Raw genomic sequence first — 9,062 nt, forward strand, 5'->3', positions numbered from 1 at the left:
TTTTTTAGAAGAGTATTGAACCTGCTATAGACTGCCAAGAGAACTAACAGGTCTACCTTGGAGAGGGTGAAGCCAAGCTGTTCCTTGAAGGCAAAGATTTTGAAGCTCCATCTCATATAATTTGGGCATGTTTCCAAGAGGGATTAGTCCTTGAAGAAGGGCATCATGCTTGGAAGGGTAGAGGGACAGAACAAGAAAGGATGACCCTGGATGAGATGGATTGAAATGGGGTAATGCAGGTACGTGTGTAAGACTCAGTGAGACTGGCTCAGGATAGGAACTACTGTACATAGTGTTGCTATGAGTCATGGTTGACTCAGTGGTGCATAACAACAACAATAACAAAATGCAAAAGTCACATTTTCAAGCACATCTTCATTGTATTCAGTGTGTGTGTTTTATGACCGAGGGTCATTAATGATGGCCAGGCATGGAAATGAAGGAAGTGATTAGGCCAGGACTCGTTTAACACCTGCACCAGCGCTGCACTCCTGTAGGCAGTTCAGTGGGCAGGAGCCACTGCTGGGCTGAATTTAATGAAGAGGCCTGTGGCCTCTGGGGATTGTCAAACATATGTGAGCACTAATCTGGACTGACAGCAACATCACATTCAATCAAGGCCTTGTCCTACTCAAGGAACCACAACCCTCTGTAGAAAACGCCTGAAAGGTGGGTTAAAAAATAGGTACTTGGTTGCATTTGACCTTAATTTGCACGTTATTTACTTCACTTAGGTATAGAGAATTCATCTTTAGTCTGTGTATCCACAGCTCAACATCCCTGTTTTCAAACTGGGTGTACTGTTGGCAGAGTGGTTAAGTGTTGGGCTGCTAATGAAAAGATCAGTGGTTCAAACCCATCAGCTGCTCTCCCACCAGGAGGAGAAAGATGGGGCACTTTAGTTCAGTGATGATCTTCCCTAAAACCAAATCCGTCACTATCAGCTTGATTCTGACTCAGCGACCGTCCATCGGGTTTCTGCAGCTACAGATCTTTACAGGAGGAGATTGCCTGTCACTTTTCTGCAAAATTGCTGGTGGATTTGAACACCTAACATTTTGGTTAGCACTCTGGCGTCTTAGAAATTCCATAAGGCAGTTGTCCTCGTCCTGTAGGGCTGCTACAAGTCAACATATACTGAGTAGGGACAATGTGGATAGATAATTTTGTAAAATTTCTGGTGAGTTAAAAGCATCAATGTTTTGGTTAGCACACAAATGCTTCCACCACAGCACAACCAGGGGTCCTAAGGGTTTCCCACTGGACTTGAAACCCCAATTCCTTACCACGGCCTAAAAGGTCTTGTTAGGTTTCAGTCCCATGTCGAAGATGCCCAGGGTCTAAGGCCTCTGAGATGACTAGCAAGCTCTCTCCAGAGAAGGTTGCAGTAAACAGATACTCACAAAAGCAAATAATATCAGATTTACTAGGGAAAGAAGTACAAACAGCCAACTACAGTCCACTGTCTAAGTGTCAGACAGCAAGTTCCCCTCAAGAGTGAAAAGGAACATTGGCTAGAGGCAGAGTTCCCAATATTTACGGGGTCTTCTCCCTAATCTTCACTTTTGCTTTTTCTTTTTTTCCAACAATTTTTCTCATTTTTTTCCATTTATTTTACTATATGCATCGATTTCCACATCTTATCACACTTAAATTCTTTTTAAGTTTCAAAGTACATAAATCTTGTTTATGTAAGTATGTAAAATCATTATTTCTCTTTTTAATTAATTTTAATGAACGTTTACAGATATTTTGGATTTCCGTTCATTCATTGTTTCATTTTTCTCCCTGCCCACCCTTCCCCCTACTTTGCTCTTCTCTTTGAAAAGTAAAAGAAAAATTCTTTCATTGGTATACAATCCCTCCCACCAGTACACTACACTAATGCAGCTTTCATTCTGGACTCTTGTCATAACCATAATACCTAACCATATATCATTTTTAAACAGTTCTCTCTCTCATCTGTTTCAATGCAGTATTCATAATTCATCCAATCTCAGTCTCACCGCAACCCTGATGTCAGTCCCATAATACAACAGTGGCACTATGCAGTATTTGTCCTTTTGTGACTGAGATATTTCACTCCTTAAAGATTCTGTGCTTCCATCTTACAGATGTGGAAGCTAGGCTCAGAGACCTTGATAGAGTTGTCAACTAGATCAAGGTTTATGAAAGGTAAATGGCCAAGCCTGGGGCTTGTGCTCTTGTCTACATTACTATTGTTAGCTGCAATCGGCCACCTCTGCCTCCCGGAGATCTTTGGCTAGTGATGAGCAAAAGACCAAGAATAATTTGTGGTTCTGCCTTAACCCGTCACTGGTTTCAGATCAGACCATTGGGATCCATAGAGATTTCACTGGATGTTTTTTGGAGATAAATTATTAGGTCTATTTCCCTATTCCATATTGGTCTAGAAGCTCTTCTGAAATCTGTTCAGCATTACAGAAATACACAAGCTCCCACTCGATGAGGCGATGAGGCGCACTGACCCAGGAACAGAACCTGAGTTCCAAACACGGAAGGTGAGAATTCTACCCCGAAACCATCACTGTCCCTAACCAGCCAGATGACGGTACATTTTGGAGCTCAGTCTTCTTGATCCTCATTTCTGCTCTAACCTCCTTGCCTGTGAGGTTGGTGAAGAACCCCTGGTCAAAAGCCAACCTCTAAGAGAAGACTTCCTGCATGAAATCTATCTGCTTGCTGGAAACAGACAAGGACCGCAGGCTTGTCTGAGGAAGAGAACAATCTCACTCATCTGCTCATCACCAGGGATACTTCACTGTATACTGCAGAGTCGCGAGGGGAGGAGTCTTGTTTCCTCTGCTGGTCAAAACTGGGGTGGTTTTCAGCTGAAGAAGTTAGAGTGTGAAAGTGCTTGAGTAACCGAGCTTTGACAGTCCCCTCTCTCTAACACTTGTTGGAAGCATCTAGAGGGAAAGACACTACCTAATTCTGTCCCTTTCTGGACTAACTCAACCTCATGACCTGAAGTTTCACTTTTTTCCTCAAAGACACAGAATTCTCTTCCTAGAAGACCTATAAAGAGACAAGTAAAGTTACCTAAGGGCAAATGGTGGGAGGATGTAATCAACTCTCCCTTCCTTGCAAAGCAGTTGCCATCAAATCAGCTCTGACTAATGGCAACCACATGTGTGTGTGGCTGAGTAGACCTGTCATCCAAGACTTTTTTTTTTTTTTAGAAAAAACTGTGACACTGGTGTGTCAAATGCATTAACGGTTGGTATCCAATGCACTCAGAGAGTGGGGTGGAGCTCCCCAATTAAAATAAGCTTGGAAGGAGGAGTGGCATCCACTTCCATAATAGCTTGCCTCTGGAAACCCTATGAACCTGGAGAGGATGAAAGGCACCCAAGCACCGAGGACTCTCCTTCATTGGGGCGCTATGAGTCGCCTGCGACTCGACGGCACTTAACAACAACAACATACTTTATTTGATATTAACAGGTTTGAATATATTTTTTTTTATTTCCATTCATTGTTACACATTGTCCTCGCTGTCCCCCTGCCCCCTAGTTCATTTTTTTGTTTGAAAAAAAAAATGTTCTTTCATTGTTATACTGTGTGTGTGTGTGTGTGTGTGTGCGCGCGTGCGCGCGCACGCGCGCACGCGTCCTCCTCAGCCCTTTCTTTGCTGGACCACTTGACTATGCAGCCTTATTCTGGACTTTCGTCATGCCAATAATACCTCATCATATGTTCCTTTTATATACAGTTCTCTCCCTCATCTGTTTCAATGCTGTGTACATTATTTATTCCCTCTTTTCTTGGTTCCCCCCACCCCAATCCCCGTATCAGTCCTGTTGTATAACAGTGGCATTATGCAGTATTTGTCTTCTTTTATGACTGAGATATTTCACTCATCATAATGTCCTCCTTGATCACCCATTTTGTATAATATTTCATGAGTTCTTTGTTTTTCAGTACTCCACAATATTCATTGTGTGAATATACCACAGCTTCTCTATCCATTCGTTTGTTGATGGACACTTGGACTGTTTCCAACTCTTTGCTATTGTGAGCAAAGCTGTAGTAAACATGGTTAAGCATATATCTACTTGGGTGTCAGTTCTGGTTTCTTTAGGATATATTCCCAATAGCGGAATTGCTGAGTCAAATGATCCATGAGATTTTTTAATGACTGCCTTTGCTTCCAAGCCTTTCTTTCTAGGCACCTCTAAGAGAACCTGAACCTCTAACCTTGTGGTTAGAGTTAAGCTAAGTGCATTAACTGTTTACCACCCAAAGATTCTCCTCTCCAGACAAGAAACAACAATCTCCTGTGCCTCAGGGTCTTCCTGCCTGCTGTCCTAACCATCCTTCTCACCTCTCCTATCCTCTTATAGCTCAGGTTCACACCCCAGTGCTTTCCTATTGTCCAGGAATATTCCCAGAACTAAGGAAAAGATCAGGAAATGAGCTCAAATTGAACTGTTTGTGACTTAGTTACTGTGGTCTTGGGAAGTAGGGGCTGAATGGGAGCAAGGAATATAGCTTTTTTGGACAGAGAGACCAGAGACTATTATATTCAAGACAAAGAATGATTCCAAGGGGAGAAGTTCAAGCCACTAAGACAGGGCAGGAAGACATCTGGAATGTTCTCAAATCACAACATTAAGCATCTGGCTGGAAACTTAGCCCCAGGGAATCTGTTTAACTGGAAGGAACATGAGTATTCCTGAGTTTTCACCTCTGACCTAGATGAGACTCCCAAAGGATGCCAAACATGCACCCCCCCCCCCATCATGCCCTGCTAGTTCTCAAAGAACAAGGTTGAACCCACAGCCAGTATGATAAGTGGGAAGGCTGGATCAGGAGGGACACTTGGGTGAGTTTCCAAGGAAGAAAAACAAATAAGCCAAGTGACATTAAGTCAATTACAATTCATGGTTGCCTCCTGTGTGTTGGAGTAGAGCAATGCTCTGTAAGTTTACAATAAGTGAATTTCTGTAACTAGATCACCAGGCCTTTCTTGCGAGGCATCTCTGTGTAACTTTCAACTTGTAGGTGAGCAGTTAAGCACATCAATTATTTGTTTACACTACTCAGACCATCTTTTCAGGCTAAAGAGGCCCTCAAAGTCAGCCCTTTGGCGATTGATGCATTTGCATGTCCTCACCATGTGCAGATAGCAGGAAAGCTGGGGTTCCCAGAAATCAGGGGCACATTAGGAATTTCTCTCCTGCTGTAGAAAGGAGCTCTAGTGGGGTAGCGTGCAGTATGTTGTGGTGCTCTCTGAAATGTCCTCAATTTGAACCTGCTAGCTGCTCCTTGGGAAAAGATAGGAATCTCTTCCCATTGAGATTTATTATCTCAAAAACATGACTCAAAAGCAGTGGATTTTTGGCTTTGGGGGTTTCCCTCCTACTGCTAAGGAATGGCTTCATGATGTGATTGGTAGAAGTGTAGAGTTCTAGAATTGTTTCATTGATCAGTAGACCAGTCCGTTATGCTAAGGTAAGGGCTCTTGGATGATTGGACCTCTGAACGCGGCATGGTAAGATCTGGGTGGAGGTGGGAAGTGGTGGTAGTGGTAATGTGTGTAAACGTCTGTTGTGATGACACCCCCACCTGCGGAGGCTCTGCATCTCAGAACTTGCGGAGGAAATCCATCCATCTCTCCATAGTGGGAGTTAGCACTTCCCCAGGCTGGAATATGCACAGAGGCTTCCCCTGTACAAAGCAATACACACCTCTCAAGAATTGTCTCTACATTCTTCTTTATTGGCTGCTAGGAAAATAACTACGTTTAACTCCCAGCATAACCCAGCTAAGGAAGTGCTGAGTCTAATAAAGGAAGAACAGGTGCATACAGTAAGAATTAGTTAGAATAAGACAATAGAAGACAAAATAGATAAATAGAACCTTGTAGAAAATGACTTTATCAGCAAAGACAATCTACTGACTGAGAGAAAATACTCAGGAACTATACATCTGCTTCAATTTTTTCCTATGCATCTGAATGTTTATCAAAGAATGATGACAGAAGAATTGATACATTTGATGCACAACCAGGAGAGAATAACATTGATGAATGAGACTGTCTAAAGATTAAGTCTCTGAGTGCAACAAAACTTTTTCTAACAGGGTGAAAAGAAACCTACTAAAATATCATCTCAGACAAAGGTCTCATAAGGGAAGTTTACAGAATCCTACAGGACTTCCACAAGAAAAAGGCTTATAACACAATTACAAAATAGACAAAAGACATAGAGGAAACTTTCACAGAGAAGACATCTGGATGGCCAGCAGACACATGAAGAAATTCTCAAAATCACTGGCAATAAGAGAAATGCAAATCAAAACCACAATGAGATATCATCTCATCCCATTTGCAGTGGCAAAGTTTAACAGGACAGCAAGCAATAAATATTGGGGAAGATGTGCAAAGTTTGGAATTCTCGTATACTAATAAGTGGGATTGTAAAATGGTAAAACCATTCTGGAAGGCTGTTTGGTGTTTCCTTAAAAAGCTGAACATAGAGATTCCATATGATCCAGTTATTCCACTCATAGGAATATACCCTAAAGACACATGAACCTCTCAGGAATTGTCTCTACATTCTTCTTTCTTGACTACCTGGAAAATAACTGAGACTCAAACAGAGTTTTGTACACCAAAGTTCACATCAGCCTTATTTACAACAACAAAAACATGGAAACAGTCCAAATGTCCATTAACAAACAACTGGATTACGAAACTGTGGTACGTTCACAGGATGAAATATTATGTAGCACTCAGGAGCAACGACTTTGAAAAATACTGTATAACATGGAAAAGGAAAGAGAGCATTATGTTGAGTGAACTAACTCAGGCACATAAGGAAAAATACTACATAGGACTATTGTGGTAAAAACAGAAGGATAACGAGTAAAATGTGTATAGATATCGAAAGAGGCAAGGAGAGGAGGAAGGGTGGCTGAGAGCTGGGTGGGGGAAAGGATATCATGGGGTCACAGATTTTGGGGAGCAGAGAGGGGCAAAAGAATCAGGAAAGATTCAGTGGGAATCGGAATAGACAAGGCAATGATGGATGTAGATGAATGGTGATTAATATTATGGGACATAATGTATCTCTATTTTCAGCTAGAATGCTTCTGACATTAACAATGATGTCTCTGGTGCCATGGTCAGTTCTAAATTCTGCTTGAACTTCTGACAGTTCCCTACCTATGTACTGTTTTGGCTTTTTAAAATTATTTTCAGGAGTATTTTGCTTGCATATGATATTAATGATATCATTCTATAGTTTACACATTCAATTGGATTGCCTTTCTTGAGAATGAGAACAAATACAGACCTCTTCCAATCCATTGGCCAAATTTCCTGGCATAGAGTAGTGAGTGCATCCAAGGCTGCATCTTTTAATTGAAAGAAGTCAATTGATATCCCATTGATTCCTGGGGCCTTATTTTTTGCCAATGTCTTCAAGGCAGCTTCCACTTCTTCCTTCATTATCATTGGCTCTTGCTTATATGGTACTTCCTGAAATTCTTCAGTGTCAATCAGTTCTTTTTGGTGAAATGTTTCTTGTATTCCCTCCATCTTCTTTTGATGCTTTCTAGGTTATTCAATGTATTGCTAATAGCATCTATCAGTATTGCAAGCATCAATCAATACTTTAACTCGAGGTTTAAATTTATTTTTTCAGTTCTCTCAGCTTGAGAAATGGGACATCATTGCTGATGTGAGATGGATCCTAGCTGAAAATAGAGAATACCAGAAGAATTTCTATTTGTGCTTTATTCACTATGCAAAGGCACTTACTTGACTGTGTGGATCACAAGTTGTGACTGACATTGAGAAGAATGGAACACTTAATTATGCTTATGTAAAACCTATCTCTGGACCAGGAGGCTGTTGTGCGAACAAAGCAGGGGAACATTGCATGGTTTAAAATTAAGAAGGGAGTGTGTCAGGATTGTATTCTCCCTCCATACCCATTTAATCTATATGCTGAGCAAATCATTCAAGAAGCTGGACTCTATGAAGAGGAGTGTGTATCAGGACTGGAAGGAGACTCATCAATAATCTGCAGTATGCAGATGACACAACCTTGCTTGCTGAAAGTGAGGAGGACTTTAGATACTTGTTGGAGAAGATTGAGGAATATAGACTTCAGTATGGATTGCAACTTAATGTCAAGAAAACAAAAATTCTTACCACTGGACTGGTAGGGGACATTATAGTGGACAGGGGGAGACTGAAACTGTCAACAACTTCATCTTACTTGGATCCACAATTTACATCCTTGGTACCAGCAGTCAGAAAATTATGAGATGTGTTGCATTTGGCAAGTTCGCAGGTGGGGACCTCTCTAAATTATTAAGGAATAATGATGTCGTTTTGAGGACTAGGGTGTGTCTGATTCAAGCCGTAGTTTTCCCAACCATTTTTTATGCATTTGAGAGCTGGACAATGAATAGGGAAGAATTCTTACAGAAGAAGAATTGATGCCTTTGAGTTATGGTGTTGGAGAAGAGAACTGAGCATCCATGGACTACCAAAAGAACAAACAAATATATCTTAGAGAGGGTGCAGCCACCATGCTCTTTGGAGGTGAGGATGGGCATGTTGCTAGGAGGGGCTATTCCTTGGAGAGGGACATAATGCTAGGAAGGGTAGAGGGTCAGTGAAGGAGAGGAAGACCATCAACCAGGTGGATTGACACAGAAATTGCTGCAATAGGCTAGTCTAGTGTGTCAGGAAGTGTGAAGATGGCACAGAATTGAACGAGGTTTAGATCTTCTGTTCTTAGGGTCACTATGAGGACTCAACTCGACAGCACCTAACAACAATAATGTATAGGAATAATCACAAGAAACATAATGTGAATGGGGGAAAAAACCCACAAAAAATAGTAAAATATTAGTTATAATAAAAAGATATATATATGTGTGTATGGTATTTGCAATCGCTTGTTATGCATCAGAGAGTTGGATAATGACTAGGGAGGACAGAAGGAGAGTGGATGCTTTTGAGCTGTGGTGCTGGAGAAGGGTACTGAATATACTCTGGACTGCCAGGAAAACAAATGGAT

This window comes from Elephantulus edwardii, unplaced genomic scaffold, assembly GCF_000299155.1.
Source record: "Elephantulus edwardii isolate Elephantulus edwardi_28Jun2011 unplaced genomic scaffold, EleEdw1.0 scaffold00095, whole genome shotgun sequence".
NCBI classification, from domain to species: domain Eukaryota; kingdom Metazoa; phylum Chordata; class Mammalia; order Macroscelidea; family Macroscelididae; genus Elephantulus; species Elephantulus edwardii.